General features: G+C 40.2%; 1 protein-coding gene across 3 annotated transcripts in view; it reads left to right on the top strand.

Moving 5' to 3' along the window:
* Positions 1 to 15,305, top strand: part of DCLK1 (doublecortin like kinase 1) — a 244,478-nt gene that overhangs the window by 69,802 nt on the left and 159,371 nt on the right. The gene's annotated exons all lie outside the window — the stretch shown is intronic.

The raw sequence follows: 15,305 nt of genomic DNA, 5'->3' as shown, positions 1-15,305 counted from the left end.
TGAACCTCCCAAGTAATCTTTTTTTTTCTTTTTGTTACCATTTTTTTCTGTGTGCACAAATCTGAAAGATGTTCCCTTCGGCAGCTGTCATTTGGTTCTCTTGTGTGTACGCATCTTGAATGACAGTTGGCAACATAGACATGTTTAAGTGAGAATGTGGCTTCATCTTGCATGAATGGGGAATGTAATAAATGTCTGGTTGACTCCTAGATATCAGAGTGCCGAATGACTAACTATAATCAGGGCTGTGGTGATTCTCTCCTAAATTTAACTGTTCTCTACCAAAAAAACCCTCACCCCAAAACCCTATAAATGCACAAATGGTAGAAGCTACCTTAATGGGAGGAACCTTTACGTTTTGCATGGGCAAAACATCTATTGAAGAATTACTTAGCAGCAGATCCTGTACTACTGTAGAGATTGACAAGTGGTGTAGTGGTTTAATGATGGAAACAGTTCTGAAACTGTTGGTTAACATGTCTTCTGTTCTTACCACATTTTGAGTGGTTTAGTTTCCAAGGCAACTGCTCATGTCAGCATGCAGAGGTGCTTAAAGCTATGGGAAGACACTTCCCAACAACTCCTTAATTTAGTGACAAAACATAAAGGACTAACTTCCGTCCTTCTTTCCAAGATCTGCAGAGAATTCAGGATTCCCTGTGAGCCAGCAGCACGTCATGGTAATACAGATATTTACCAGAGAGGAGTGATTGGGATGAATACCTAAGTGAGGCATAGTATTTACTGATGGAAAAAAATATACCTTTGATAAAATTTCTTTACTGCGAGGACTAGAAAGTGAATAACGAAGAGATCGTAATCGTTGTTGTTAAGGCACTGTTGTGGTGAGGTTTTATCTTGGTATTGGTTTTGTCTTCCTGTTGGAAAGAGAAGACTGGATTATTGTAAAGCAGCACATTGTGAACATAGTGCACAGCACTGTGGAAGGTGCAGTATTTACAGATAGTACTTTTCCTGGACCTATATTTCTTAGTCAAGTAGGTCACTTTCTGAACTAACTGGGGCTGCTTTCTTGAGGGAGTAGATTAAGGCAAATAAGCATCCTAAAACTGTGGAGCTGATGAGCCATTACTGTAATGGCTTTAGTTAAAAATTCTAATGAAGTACAAAAGAAGTACTATTTTCAGTGCCTTGTGAACCAATAGGAGGACTTTGTCCATAAGAGAGCACAGTGGTTATCTATTAAAGAAAAAACAATAGAAATTATCCATGGGTGCAAAAATTAAAAGCTCAGAACAATCTGTTGTGGTCACCCTGATCTGCCATAATAAGCAGAACAAAGGGGTTTGCTCTTCTTCTTTTGGCTCCCAGACTTGTAGCTATATTTGAATAATATCTGCTATAGCATAAACACTGATACTAAAAAAAAGTTTCCAATGATTGAAAATTCCCCCATAACCCTTGATAATTACTGTAAGTGGCTTAATATTATATGGTGCACCTTTTGATGCAAATTTACCCAGCTCCAACTTTCAGCAATTTGTCTTGATTAGGTTTTTGGCAACTAGAGAGACATTCTTAAATAATTAAGTTTCTGGTATAGTTGCTTAGTCTGTAGGCCTTTTTACCTCCTCTTTGACAGGATGAATACATAGGTATCCTTGAATGTTGTAGTAAAGGGGTATGGTCTGATCCCTCAGTTGTTCCACTAGCCCTTTTCTAAACTCTACAGTTTACTGCCAGTATCCTACAGGAGACAGTGTTCAAAAAACATCTGTCTTAGCCTGAAACACAGAAATACCATCACCTCTATACTGTTATTTGAGATCCCATTTTGTACATCTGAACACTGTATTTGCTCTTTGTGGTCTTAACATTACAGCAAGCACTAACGTTTACCGGTTTACCCATCAGAGGTGGCACTCCTCATATAAAACAATTATTTCCACATTCTCAAAATATCAGTCAGAAATTTTTCCTAGTTGTCATTCATTATATTTTCTTCTTTTAATTGCTTGAACCCTACATCAGCAACCATCTTATTTTCCCAGAACCCAGTGTCTGATTGACAAGACTTTTTAATTACGCAGATAACCCTGCTCAGTTTCCATGACTGTTGGACTGGACCCTTTTCCCAGTCTTTCTGGACTGCTGTTGCTTAAGAGGACCTCATTCAGCCTCTTTTATGTGTCTTGAATGCAAGGTATCCCGAAGTTTACTGATTCAAAACTGGCACTGGAGCAGCTGCTGTTTAACATCCTCCCTTGATGATAATGGTAGGGACATTATTTCATCCTTTATATCCTGGTTTATGTCACTTACCTAGTTAACAGCTCACTTGCAGAAGTTTTTTCTTTTCCCCTTCTTTTTTCTTTGGTAACTAAGAGGAACCTCAAAGAATTTCACTTTGCCATTCCATTTATGTTGTCTCCTGTGTTTCCATGCTGCACCAGGCTACAGGTAGCAAACTGAGCCATTTCTTAATCCTATGGTGCTACTAATTTGTAAGCCTGCTTGTCAGAAAAGTCTTCGATGATTATTGTAATGTTATTTCTCATCCTTTCAAACATTAGTTTTCTTCTGATGTATAGCCACCAGTCAGTACTGGGTTTTCTGTACTGGCCAGTGGCACAGTGAGCATGGAAGAGAAGGGAAACTCCCCAGCAAAGCTATTTGCTGCTCCCTAGCTCTGCATATTGCCCTGCAGTATTACTGACAAAGCTTTGCTGCTCTCATCCACTCCTCTGCTCAAGCCAAAAGGGATGAACAGCTGGCTCAGTTGCTGAGCATAGCATCAGTAGTCAGGAGTACAAAATCTCAGGGATGGTCCTGGTATGTACATTGCATTGTACTAAATATATGTTTGAAAAACCCAATTACTAAAGAGATGTTTCTCAAGAAAACATTTCCCAGTTAAGTAGAAGTATGGATAAACAAATTAGGGTCCTTGCTTTGCTTCCCTCCAGTAGAGGAGCACCTTCCTCTTTCGAACTGTTTAAGTTCTGCAAGAATTCCTGCAGATCAGGAAGGGTCAGACTGTGTTCTTTGCTTCTGTTTAAGTACTTCATGTATGTCCATAGGAAGATGTTCTTAAAATCTTTCTATATCAGTTTGTTACACAAATATTTGCCAATGGAATGAAAAGTGTATTTTGTAAATTTCAGGAATACCAGGAAATCTTTAATCTGTTATACCAACTGCATCAATTTATACTTACAAGAGGTAATATTTATGGAATTATTACTTCTATTGAAGAGTTCATTGAGAAAAAAAAACTGCTTTAGTTATGGTGAGACTTCTTCTTTTGTGAGGGATAGTTTTAATGTCTTTCTTCCGAATGTGTACTGTGCTGTTGAAGGGTAAATTAAAATGTAATTTCTAACCTTTGAAGAATTGTATATTGGTTATGATTAAGTCCCACAAGAAAACCCAAAAGTTTGAATAATTGAGAGAGGTAGTGCTCAGAATAATAACAGCAAGTGGAGTCTCAACATAGAATCATAGAATCATAGAATCGTTAGGGTTGGAAAGGACCTTAAGATCATCTAGTTCCAACCCCCCTGCCATGGGCAGGGACACCTTACGCTAAATCATATCACCCAAGGCCTCGTCCAACCTGGCCTTGAACACTGCCAGGGATGGAGCATTCACAACCTCCCTGGGCAACCCATTCCAGTGTCTCACCACCCTAACAGGAAGGAATTTCCTTCTTCTATCCAACCTAAACTTCCCCTGTTTAAGTTTTAACCCGTTACCCCTTGTCCTGTCACTACAGTCTCTAATGAAGAGTCCCTCTCCAGCATCCCTATAGGCCCCCTTCAGATACTGGAAGGCTGCTATGAGGTCTCCAAGCAGCCTTCTCTTCTCCAGGATGAACAGCCCCAACTTTCCCAGCCTGTCTTCATACGGGAGGTGCTCCAGTCCCCTGATCATCCTCGTGGCCCTCTTCTGGACTTATTCCAACAGTTCCATGTCCTTTTTATGTTGAGGACGCCAGAACTGCTCACAATACTCCAGGTGAGGTCTCACAAGAGCAGAGTAGAGGGGCAGGATGACCTCCTTTGACCTGCTGGTCACGCTCCTTTTGATGCAGCCCAGGATGCAGTTGGCTTTCTGGGCTGCAAGCGCGCACTGAAGCCGGCTCATGTTCATTTTCTCATCAAGAAACATGAAGAGTGTTAAAGGATTTTCATGCCTCATCTCTCTCCTAGTGCTACTGGTACTGAATACTGTGATAGATTCAAGTTACAACTTGTAAAGGAAGGTAGTAAAAAATATTTCCTAAAATTATATATTGAGATTATTTAAAATGTTTAAGAAGTGAAGTATTGCTCCATTGTGCGGTTTTTTGCTGTGAAGATTGCATGGCTGTGTAAGTTAACCTGTTACCTGTATTCATCCCCTCTGTTGCTGCAAGCTGGTGATTCAGGGTGATTTAGTAATGTCATCTGGAACAATCTTGTTTACAAGACTGTACAAAACTGAAGAGTCAATACGTTTAAAAATTCAATACGTTTAAAAATACATCCTTTTGTGGATTTTCTTGAAAGAAATCTTAGTTTTGCTGCAAATGGGATGTGGAAAATTTCAAGGAATAATAAAAATACTGAAGAAGCAGAGACTATATACATTATGTTATTATTTTTGTGGTGATTTTTTCCAAGACTTTTGCAGTTCATATTTGTAAAGAACTTTTCTGCTGTAAATACAGGTACCCTTTGAAATGGATCACAACAGCCACTCGCAGACTCACTCATCAAGCTTGTAACTGATCATGGGGAATTTTTATTCTTTTGGAGATTCTGAGCAGAGTTTTTTTCTTAATTGGGACAAAACATCAAACTCATTTGTGGATGGAGCACTTCAAAAACATCAACACTGTTTTTGTTTAAAATATTGATGAAATGCCTGTGTTCTCACAAAACGATTTAATTAAACCAAATCCTCATTTCCCAATGAGAAAAATTCCAAGTTTTTTTTTCAGGCTGTTTTACACAAAAGCACAAAGCACTGAGTAAAAATCCACTTGCTACAGTAGGAATTAATTTTTGATTGCATAACAGAATTGAATTTTGGGTACTTAATGAGAATATCTTTATCATACATAAAAAATAAACCATTCTGTTGCAAAGTTGTTGGCTTGCAAATCTAGTATGACCAGGTTAGAGTTTTGCTGTCTGTTTTTCATGTCTATCTTGTGTCCTTTATCAAATTGGATAAGATAACTGAGCCCCTTTGGTTAGGAATCTCATGCTGAATTTACCTGAAAACAAACATCAGTGTGTTTTGTTAAGTCTTAAGCAAACATTGCTGAGGTATGAGATCAGTGAAGCCCAGTTTGGAGCTGTTAGGTAGGCAGAGGAGAAGGACACTCACCATTAGACTTTTGATGCAGCAGGGCATGGAGAAATAACAGTCTCTTGGTGCTGGGTTTGAAGTGTTTTTGCTGAAGGCACCACTTCAGCAGATATCCTCAGCAGGTGTATTTACAGTTGTTCATTCTAAGTTGTTAATTTTAACAACTTAATGACTAAAAATTCATTCTTTGTATTCTTTTGGCTGGTAAAATTCAGATCCCAGCCATCCACTAAGATGGGAGAAGCGCAGTGCGTATAGTACATTCACACGCCTGCTGTTGTGCCAGCCCCTGAAGGGCATGGGCTACTTGCTGGTGTTGGCACTCAGCTGCCCATGGCTGCGCATGTGTGCACAGGTCTGCTTTGGCTTGCTTTGTGTTTGCACTGAGGCTGCTGGCTGACATTTGAGATGCAGGATCTCCTTGCCATCAAAACAGGAAAAAGAAATACGTGGGTTTGATTATAATTATGATTACCAGCCAACAGTACACAACATTTTTCTATTAGGTTAAGGGGAGCTGTTCTGGAAATTTAAAGCATCTTTAGGCTTGTTTCTTAACTATTCCAACAAATGAAATTGAACAACTAGTATCTTATGACATGAATCAAACCATGCTACCATTCTACTTTGTCATGTAACCATTGTAGCTAACCCTATCTTGTCATGTTGGTCAGTATAACAAAATCCATGCCAGAACAGCTTCCCAAAACACTTTTGCTAGGGAATGGTTTCAGTGCCAGGATCATGCTCATGTGGCAGAAGCCTCTGCTTCTCTTTGCTAAAGCCTTTGAAGGCAGAAGGCTTTCATTTTCCCATTCCTTTGTAGGTGTTTCTGTGTGTAGGTGTGCGTATGTCTGCCCATCTACAGGGAAACCCTAGTACCACCAAGCACCAAACAGCTGCTCCTTGTGCTCTTCTGCAGACTGCAGAAGGGGCAGAACTGTGGAACTGTAGCTGAAAATTGTCAGTGGTTAGGGTCAATCTCCAAAAATGGTCTGTGATCAAATTGAGCTCAAGTGACTTTATTATAATTGCAGACTACTATTGAGGACTTCTGACATTCTTTAGATCTCCTTTGTATATGCAGTAAGGAGACCCTATGGTGATTTGTTTCCTGTGCAGTTATGTAGACTTAATTATTTATTTTTCAAGCTTAATCTTTAACCAAAAAAAAAAGGGGGGGATGGGGGGTGGAGAGAGGGGCAAAAAATAGACTGGACCACAATAGACTAATTTTTAGTTAGAGTAGGTTAAACAGATCCACTTGGAAATAAAAATGTGCCTTTTGATGACAAAGCACACATTTGCTGGTGTATTATTCTGTATTGTTTTTTTCCATTAAAAGATGTTTATTTGTATGGTGATTTTGCTGTGCAATAATAAGATCCATCTTTTCCATCTCCATGTATCAGAGGCTGGACTATTCCTACACCACTGTTACATTGTTTTGCTGTCTTTTTTTTACTTCCCAGCAGGTTCTTTGATGGATTAAACCTTCACTGAAGTTATTGGTCATATAGACATAGTGGTGATTTTTTTTTTTTTTTTTTTATGATGTTATTCTTAAATCTTACAAACAATGTGTCAAATTGCAAAGTTCAGATTTTTGGAGTTTTGAAAAGAAGACAAGCCTTTGGGCAATTTTTTTAAAGGAAGGCTTATGGAGTGATAGTGTAAAGAGCTATGCAAGACAGGATTATTTGAGATTTGTATGATGAGCAGCTGCTACCACTGGTTTATTAATGTATTGCTCTGTTTCAGAACTGTCTTTTGGAAGACCAAACTGTGGCTTTGGGGTGCTTCTAGAAATCTGTATAGTTCTTTGCACTTCTCAATGTTTTTGTCAGCTACAGTGAACACTGCTGCAGATTAGCCCTGCTGCAGCTTTCTGCACTGGCAGTGTCTGCTTTTCAGGCTGGTGTTTGGAGTCTTGCCCCTGTTTTTACATAAGTCATTTATGTATATAGTGCTTAGAGAGACACTAAGGAGGTTCAGTTTGTGAAAGGCTTACAGACCTTACATTTGATGGACTGGTTTAATAGCCACCCAGCAGAGCTCAACACCAAGGGAGAGGATCTGGAGTTTGTGATGTTACCCAAGTTGCACAGTAGTCATTACTTCAATATCTTTTATATATAAATCCTCTGCATTTCATTTTCTGTTAAAAAACACCCACAAAATCAATTGTCACATTTTCATCATTGTTTTGGGAACTCTGTAGGTTAAGTTTTTTCTGAGTATTATTTCTAGCATATAAGGTTGTCTTTTTTAGACTTCAAAACTGCTGCAGTTGCATCTATAAAAGTGACAGGTATGGTTGCACCCTGAGTTACTCAGTGGGTTGCAGTAGTTGATCATAAGCTGCCCCTGTGCATTTGTTTTGAGGCAGTGCTGGTTTTTAGAGCCGTGAAGTCTTCCATTTCATCTGTAGTCTCTTGTTCTGACTGTGGACAGTAGAAGTAGAAAAATCCTGGTAGACTTAGTTGTTCATTGTATGAAATACAGGGTCTGCTAAAATGCCTTTTTATTTTTACTTTGTTACGTGATATCCGTATAGTCTGTGTTCTGTTATTTGTGATATCTGTAATAGTATTTTTCAAGCATCCATAAGCTGGAGCTGACTTGTGTATGTTGAAGCATTTTTTTTAAAGACTTCTGGAAGCTAAGCATTTTGAATTGATTGTGAAAGATGCTATTAAACGGCAATTACTAGTGGAAGTACCAAGTAAAATGAAAGTTTCAATTATTCAGGCTTCTTGAAGGAGGCCAGGTATGGAGAAAGGATGGCTGCATTGGTAATTAGTATTTTTCAAAAGACCAAATAAAAACAGATGAAATGCTTAATGAAGTTATAAGTGGTGAATTTTGCAGCATTTGAAAGAAACATTGGCTGTATGCACTGATACCTTATTTAAACATAAAAGTCAACTTTAATCCTGATAATGCAGGGATTCTTACAAAATGATAGTGGAAGATAGGATTAAGCATCCTGAGTTAATGCTGTGTATTTTAAGAGGAATCTTGCCTTAAAACTTCTCAAAATTGATGGAATCCAGAGGCTGAGAAGGTCATTTGACTAAAATCTGAAGGACAAGACACATGTAATGAAAGATCAAAGGAAGAAGAAAGCTTGGGAGAGAGACGGAACAGGAAGGATTCTGTGCAGAGATGCTGACAAGTTTTAGGTGGAAGTGGGCAGGTAACGGGAATAAGGCAACTGGAAGCAGGCCTTTAACATGGATTTTGCTTTGAGGTAATAAAGTAATCCAAGCTGAAGACCTTCACCTCTGTGATATTTCTGTGTGCAGAGGATTTGTTTCCCGAGGTGGCAAGTTCTTAAGGAATGGATGTAGGGCTAATGAAGGTTAAACAGTTTAGTTTGGATTCCAAAGGTCAGAAGTTCACACCAGGCTAAGATTAAATTAAAGCTAAGCCTTTAGCTCTAATGGTTGGTTTAGCTTTATTGGATATTTTCTAGATTTTAAAGATGTTTAGAATGTATGAATTGGGCCACTAGAAGGAGGTTCTATTCCAACAACTATGTTGAGAAAACAGATTATTTTCACTACAGGGGTGTTTCACTGCCATCACCCTTGAAGCTACAATAAAAAACAAGCACAGGAACAGGCAATGAAAAGGAAAAGCTTTCAAAATAACATCACTGGACTCTGTATTGATTAAAAGAGTATTAACCATTCTGCTTTTTTTTTTTTTTTTTTTTAGTTTTCCCTGCTTTATAGTTTTCTTCAGCAGAAATGTTATCCTCCACATCTTTTTCTTTAGGTCCTAGTGCTTTTGCAGGTTTATTGAATGTAGAATAAGTTTCCAGGAAGAGATAAGCAATGCCTTCTTGATGCTGTTAGCTGAATAAAAGTTTTATTAATTTTCTAAGACATTCCAAAACTTATGTATCAAAGCGTACAAGCCTGCATTGGCTGTCTTCTATAAAAAAGACAAAGCTTGTTATCAGTATCACCTCAGTCGGTGAACATGTTTGGTTTTGAGACAGGTGAAACTTTAGTTGGTTTCATCTGTTCCTTGTCACATTTTGATTTTCATTCTAGAAACACGTGAAGTGCATTTACTAAGCTATCGATCACTTCAGTTTATGCTTCAAGCAGTGTTTGTTCATGTTCTGTGGAGCACTGATGAAAAGTCAGTCCATGGCAAGATGAGAACAGCTTCTTGGCTTTAATGAAAAATAGCAATGTGAGTCCAGGTCTTGTTTTGTTTTCAGTTTTCCTCACACTTTACAAGATCAAGAAACATTCCCTGTAAAAAGTGTCTGCCACCAGAAAGTAGTGCTGTAAATAAAGCACTGGTCCAGGCAAAATACAGGAAACTTCTCAGCACATACTTTAACAAGTCAGTTCATCTGTCTTTCTGTTTCCGAAGAGACAAATTGTGTAATACAAAAGGTGAGCTTGATAGACCAGGGCTATCATACATATTTCTATAAGAACTTAAAATACTGTCTAATATAAAAAGAATTAATTAATTTATGGTTCAATGCAGTTCTAGGTTTGGGGTTTTTTTCTGGTTTTTGTTTTTGGTTTGGGTTTTTGGTGGTTTTTTTTTTCTTCTATATGGGTTGCTTGCCCTGAACTGACATATGAAATGGAGGTAAATTGGTTTTGAGTCATATTTAAGAATGTTGTTCGCCGATGAGGTTCCATTTTTATAAAGCATAATGGAGGTAGATTATTTAGGACTGCTTTTTATAGTGCTCAGTTTAACTCTTTACTGAAGTGCACAACCCCAAGTGCTTTTTTTTCAGGGCTGTCCAGAGTGGGACAGAACATATTCGGGCTGGTTTCTGGCCACCAGCTACCTTCTCCATGCAACCTTCTGTGGAACAAACCTGGTCCTTTGTTTAGCACAGGTGCAATTTCCATCTCTGTGCACCCCTCAGGCTGGGTCAGGAGCTGTAGTGTAGCCCATGGAAATCTTTAACCCGAACTGTGGGCAGATACTTCAAGTAATAAGGAACAAAAACATATTGCAAAGTGCAATTCCTGACTAAAACTCCTGCATTTGGTTAGTTAAATAGGTTTTGTTCTGGCATGTGGCTTTCAAATGTGTTGGGTATCATAAGGGCTTTCCTCATGGTTTGAGTATTAGGGGGTTGATTCCACTCTTTCTGCTAAAACATGATATCTGCAACTTATATCTAAGGTTGTGCAATTCTTGTGGCCAGCGTTCAAAGCATCAGTTTTACAGGATTTTAAGGCTGTTCATTAAAGCTGCTCTTTCCCATCGTCCTAATGAGGTCTACAAACCTAAGTTTCAAAGAATTTTTATCTTTGTTAATTCTGAAACCAACTAAAATTATTCACTTCTAGTGATCCATGTGGGTGCTATAGTGATATAGATAGCAGTAGCCTAGAGAATATAAAGGACTACAGAGCCCTGGGAGAGGTGGTCAGGGGCTCTGGAGCTCAGATTGTCTTTTTGTCAATTCTCCAGGATACAGGGGAGGACCCTAAAAAGGCTAGGAGGATTGGCCAGGTTAATAGATGGTTAGAAGGGTGGTGCCATAGTCAGGGGTTTGGGTGTCTTGCACACAGGACCCAAGTTTGTAGGCCAAGTCTACTGGGGGCTGGTGGAGCTGGTCTGACAAAAAGAGGGGAAGAGCGGTTTTGGTAGGAGGCTTGCCAGGCTGGTCAAGGATGCTTTAAACTAGATGTGTTGCGGGAGGGGGGCATCATTCCATCCCAACACACCCAGTCAGTTGCCAGAACCTATAATAAATGCTCGGAACAATGTAGAGATATCCCAGCCACTCCAGCCAATGAGCCGGCTTCAGTTGGAGCTCGGCTCAGATGCCTCTATACAAACGCCTGTAGCATGGGGAACAAACAAGAGGAATTAGAGATGTGTGCATGTCTACAGGGGTATGATATAACAGGCATCGCAGAAACATGGTGGGATGGCTCCTATGACTGGAGTGTTGGAATGGAAGGTTACAGGCTCTTTAGAAAAGACAGGCCTGGCAGGCAGGGAGCTGGAGTTGCCCTTTATGTTAGGGATAGGGTGGAGAGTATGGAACTCTGTCTTAACTCAGGGTTAAAGGGAGAACAGAGATGGGGGACATTATTGTGGGGATCTGTTACAGACTACCTGATCAAGAGGACTCCATGGATGAAGCACTCTACAGACAGATAGGAACAGCCTCATGCTTGCAGGCCCCTGTTCTCATGGGTGACTTCAACCACCCTGATATCTGTTGGAAGGACGGTACGGCCCGGCACAAGCAATCCAGGAGGTTCCTCGATTGTGTGGAAGACAACTTCCTTCTGCAAGTAATAGAGGAGCTGACAACGAGAGCTGCCATGCTTGACCTCGTGCTCACCAACAGGGAAGGGCTTGTTGGAAATGTGACGCTCCAGGGCAGCCTTGGATTGCCAGTCTTCACTGGCAAATGCTCTGACCACACCACCCAAGTCTTGGAAGGCAGATGCAGGGACTGTGAGAATGAAGACCTTGGGCCCATTGTAGGAGAGGATCTGGCTTGAGAGCATCTTAAGAACCTGAACGTGCACAAGTGCATGGGTCCTGATGAGATCCATCCGTGGGTCCTGAAGGAGCTGGCAAATGAAGTTGCTAAGCCACTGGCCATCATATTTGAGAAATCATGGTAGTCAGGTGAAGTTCCCGATGACTGGAAAAAGGGAAATATAGCCCCCATTTTCAAAAAGGGGAAAATGGATGACCCAGGAAATTACAGACCAGTCAGTCTCACCTCTGTGAGCTGGGTGGAGAAGAGATTCAGAGCAGCCCTGCGGAGAAGGACTTGGGGGTGTTGGTTGATGAGAAAATGAACACGAGCCGGCTTCAGTGTGCGCTCGCAGCCCAGAAAGCCAACCGTATTCTGGGCTGCATCAAAAGGAGTGTGACCAGCAGGTCGAAGGAGGTGATCCTGCCCCTCCACCCTGCTCTCATGAGACCTCACTTGGAGTATTGTGTGCAGTTCTGGTGTCCTCGACATAAAAAGGACATGGAACTGTTGGAACAAGTCCAGAGGAGGCCACGAGGATGATCAGGGGACTGGAGCACCTCCTGTATGAAGACAGGCTGAGGAAGTTGGGGCTGTTCATCCTGGAGAAGAGAAGGCTGCGTGAAGACCTCATAGCAGCCTTCCAGTATCTGAAGGGGGCCTATAGGGATGCTGGGGATGGACTCTTCATTAGGGACTGTAGTGATAGGACAAGGGGTAACAGGTTAAAACTTAAACAGGGGAAGTTTAGATTGGATATAAGGAGGAAATTCTTTCCTGTGAGGGTGGTGAGGCACTGGAATGGGTTGCCCAGGGAGGTTGTGAATGCTCCATCCCTGGCGGTGTTCAAGGCCAGGTTGGACAGAGCCTTGGGTGACATGATTTAGTGGGCGGTGTCTGTGCCCATGGCAGGGGGGTTGGAACTAGATGGTCTTAAGGTCCTTTCCAACCCTAACGATTCTATGATTCTATAAAATCACAATTAAAAGCAGATGGATGATACCTGATAATGAATGTCATAATCTCTAGAGTGAAAAATTCTCTCTAACTTTTCCCTATATGTAAAAATCTGGAGTAAAACAGGGACTGGGATTTCACCGTGACAGCTAACATGTATCATAGTCTCAGGTCAGCCTCTTCCCTCACATCACCAGTGCTGTCATCAACACCAGTGTTCAGAGGCCTTTCTCATGCCTGAAGCTCTGATGAGCTCAGCCGTCATGCTCAAATACATAGAGTATAGAAATAGAAATGTTAATGGAAGCGTTCAGAATTTTTTTAAGTCCCGTCTTTTGACTGCCACGATGTTCTGATGTTACTGGGTCTGTCTAGTTGAGTTACTGTGCCTTTTTCTTCTCAATGAAGAATATCAAAACTTTCTACTTCCTATGTCTTTTCTTAGCCTGGAACTAAAATAAATACGGCAGTATGATGTATTTCAGGTACATAAATATCTTTCCTCATCTGGTTAATTTTCCTTCCCTTCTCAACTTCCAGTTTCCATCTCCAGGCAAAAGTATTTGTGACCTCCACTTTTAATCCATAAGGTAGTTAATTATTGCCTAACATCTAAGAGGCAGGAATGCAACTAGAATTGCTCACCTGCATTGTTGTGGAAAGGTCTAGAAATGATTGCCAACCTTATTTAAATGCTTTGCAAATAGGTTCTCTGTTTGATGTTATGGATACACAGTTGCTTGGCATACAGCAGCAGCTTAGTGATATGATGTTGGAGTGTATTGGATTCCTGAGGGACTGCATCCATAGAAGGGACCCACACTGGAGCAGTCTGTTGCTGAAGGACTGCACCCATGGAAGGGACCCACACTGAGCAGTTCATGAAGAACTGCCGCCTATGGGAAGGACTCATGCAGGAGTAATTCATGGAGGACGATGTCATGTGGGAGGGACCTGATGGTGGGGCAAGGGAAGAGTATGAGGAGTCCTCCTCCTGAAGGAATGCAGTGACAGTGTGATGAACTGACTTCAGCTCTCATTCCCTGTCTCGCTGTGCTGCTGTGAGAAAGGGGGTAGAAAATTTGGGAGTAAAGTTGAGTCCAAGAAAAAGGGAGGAGCAGGGAGAAGGTGTTTTTAACATTTATTTTTTATTATTATCCTACTCTGAATCAGTTGGTAATAAACTGATTTCCCAAAGTCAAGTCTGGTTTGCCTATGACAGTATTTGCTGAGTGATCTCTCTCTGTCCTCATCTTGATTCATGAACCTTTTATTGTATTTTCTCTCCCCTGTCCAGCTGAGAAGGTGAGTGAGAGAGTGGGCACCTGGCATCCAACCAGGGTCAACCCACCATATAGAGCTTGGATTGATTTCAGCTAGTGCATTACATTATCTTGAGTCATGCTGATAATGCCAATTGTCTGGCATTTCAAGTGACAGCAGGTGAATGCTTCTGAAATGTAAGGATGCTGCTCTAATGCAAAAGGATTTTTCTGTGCAATTTAGCACAGAGATTTTAGTAACTTGTAGCTGTCAATGGGCTTATGAGAGATCTACATTTAATTTCAGATTTTTTTAAAAACATATTAGATCTACTTTTCATGTAAATTCCCTTAGGATCATGCAGTGCATTTCAGCAGAGGGACTTTTGATAACCATCCAGAAATTTAGGATTGGAGTTCAGTGTTGCTACTGTTCTTCTCTAAGTTCTTGTGGGTGTAAAAAAGGTGTGTGCATCACACCACTGCCATCAAATACCTGCCCAGGTCTGTTAATTGGGATGCAGGTGTCAAATACATCAAATGTATTTAGGGAAGAATAATCTACATTCTAAGAAGTGAAGAGATATGCACTGTGTTGGCTGTGTAGTGTGGTGGCTTCTTGCTCCATCTGTGCACTTCAGAAGGGTCAGTCTGAATTTGGCACAGTATGTATACTGTGGCATCTTGCAGGATATCACATTGCTCATGGAGATTCAAAGAGTAATTTGTTTAACAGTAGAATGATCTTTATTTTCAGTTTTTTTTTAACTTGTTCTTACTGATTCAATTCGATTAATTTAATAATGAATTTACAAAAATAAATGCAAGTAATGTGCTATTATTTCATTTTAATTGATAATGTGCTGCAATTTGAAAATAGTTATTGGAATAGAATGTCAAGTTGAAAGAAAGATAAAAAAATAATAAATAGTAATTTAAAAGTTAAAATAAACAAGATGGCCTATTAATCCATTGGATTAATCCAGATAATGGCAGCAGTTTCATCTACAATTAGGACTGTAGTGAAAGAATGTAGAAAATATTTCCCACCAATAAGTTTCAGAAGGGAAAGCTGCAGCGCTCACATACTCAGAATGTAACAGCTTACAGGATGTTGTACGTTCTGTTTTTACAGACATAAAAGATAAATTTGAGGCACTTAAAATTGCCATAGGAGCTTTGGGATGTCAAGTGTTCTTAAGTATGGAGATATTTTAAGGACATAATTGGGGGTATAGCAAGAAGGAGATGGATCATAAATAAGGGAGACA

The sequence above is a fragment of the Pezoporus wallicus genome, unplaced genomic scaffold (assembly GCF_028554395.1).
Source record: "Pezoporus wallicus isolate ANWC-B61680 ecotype Strahan unplaced genomic scaffold, APGP_CSIRO_Pwel_v1 contig_1876, whole genome shotgun sequence".
Classification (NCBI taxonomy): Eukaryota; Metazoa; Chordata; class Aves; order Psittaciformes; family Psittacidae; genus Pezoporus; species Pezoporus wallicus.
This window is presented reverse-complemented; position numbering and strand designations above follow the sequence as displayed.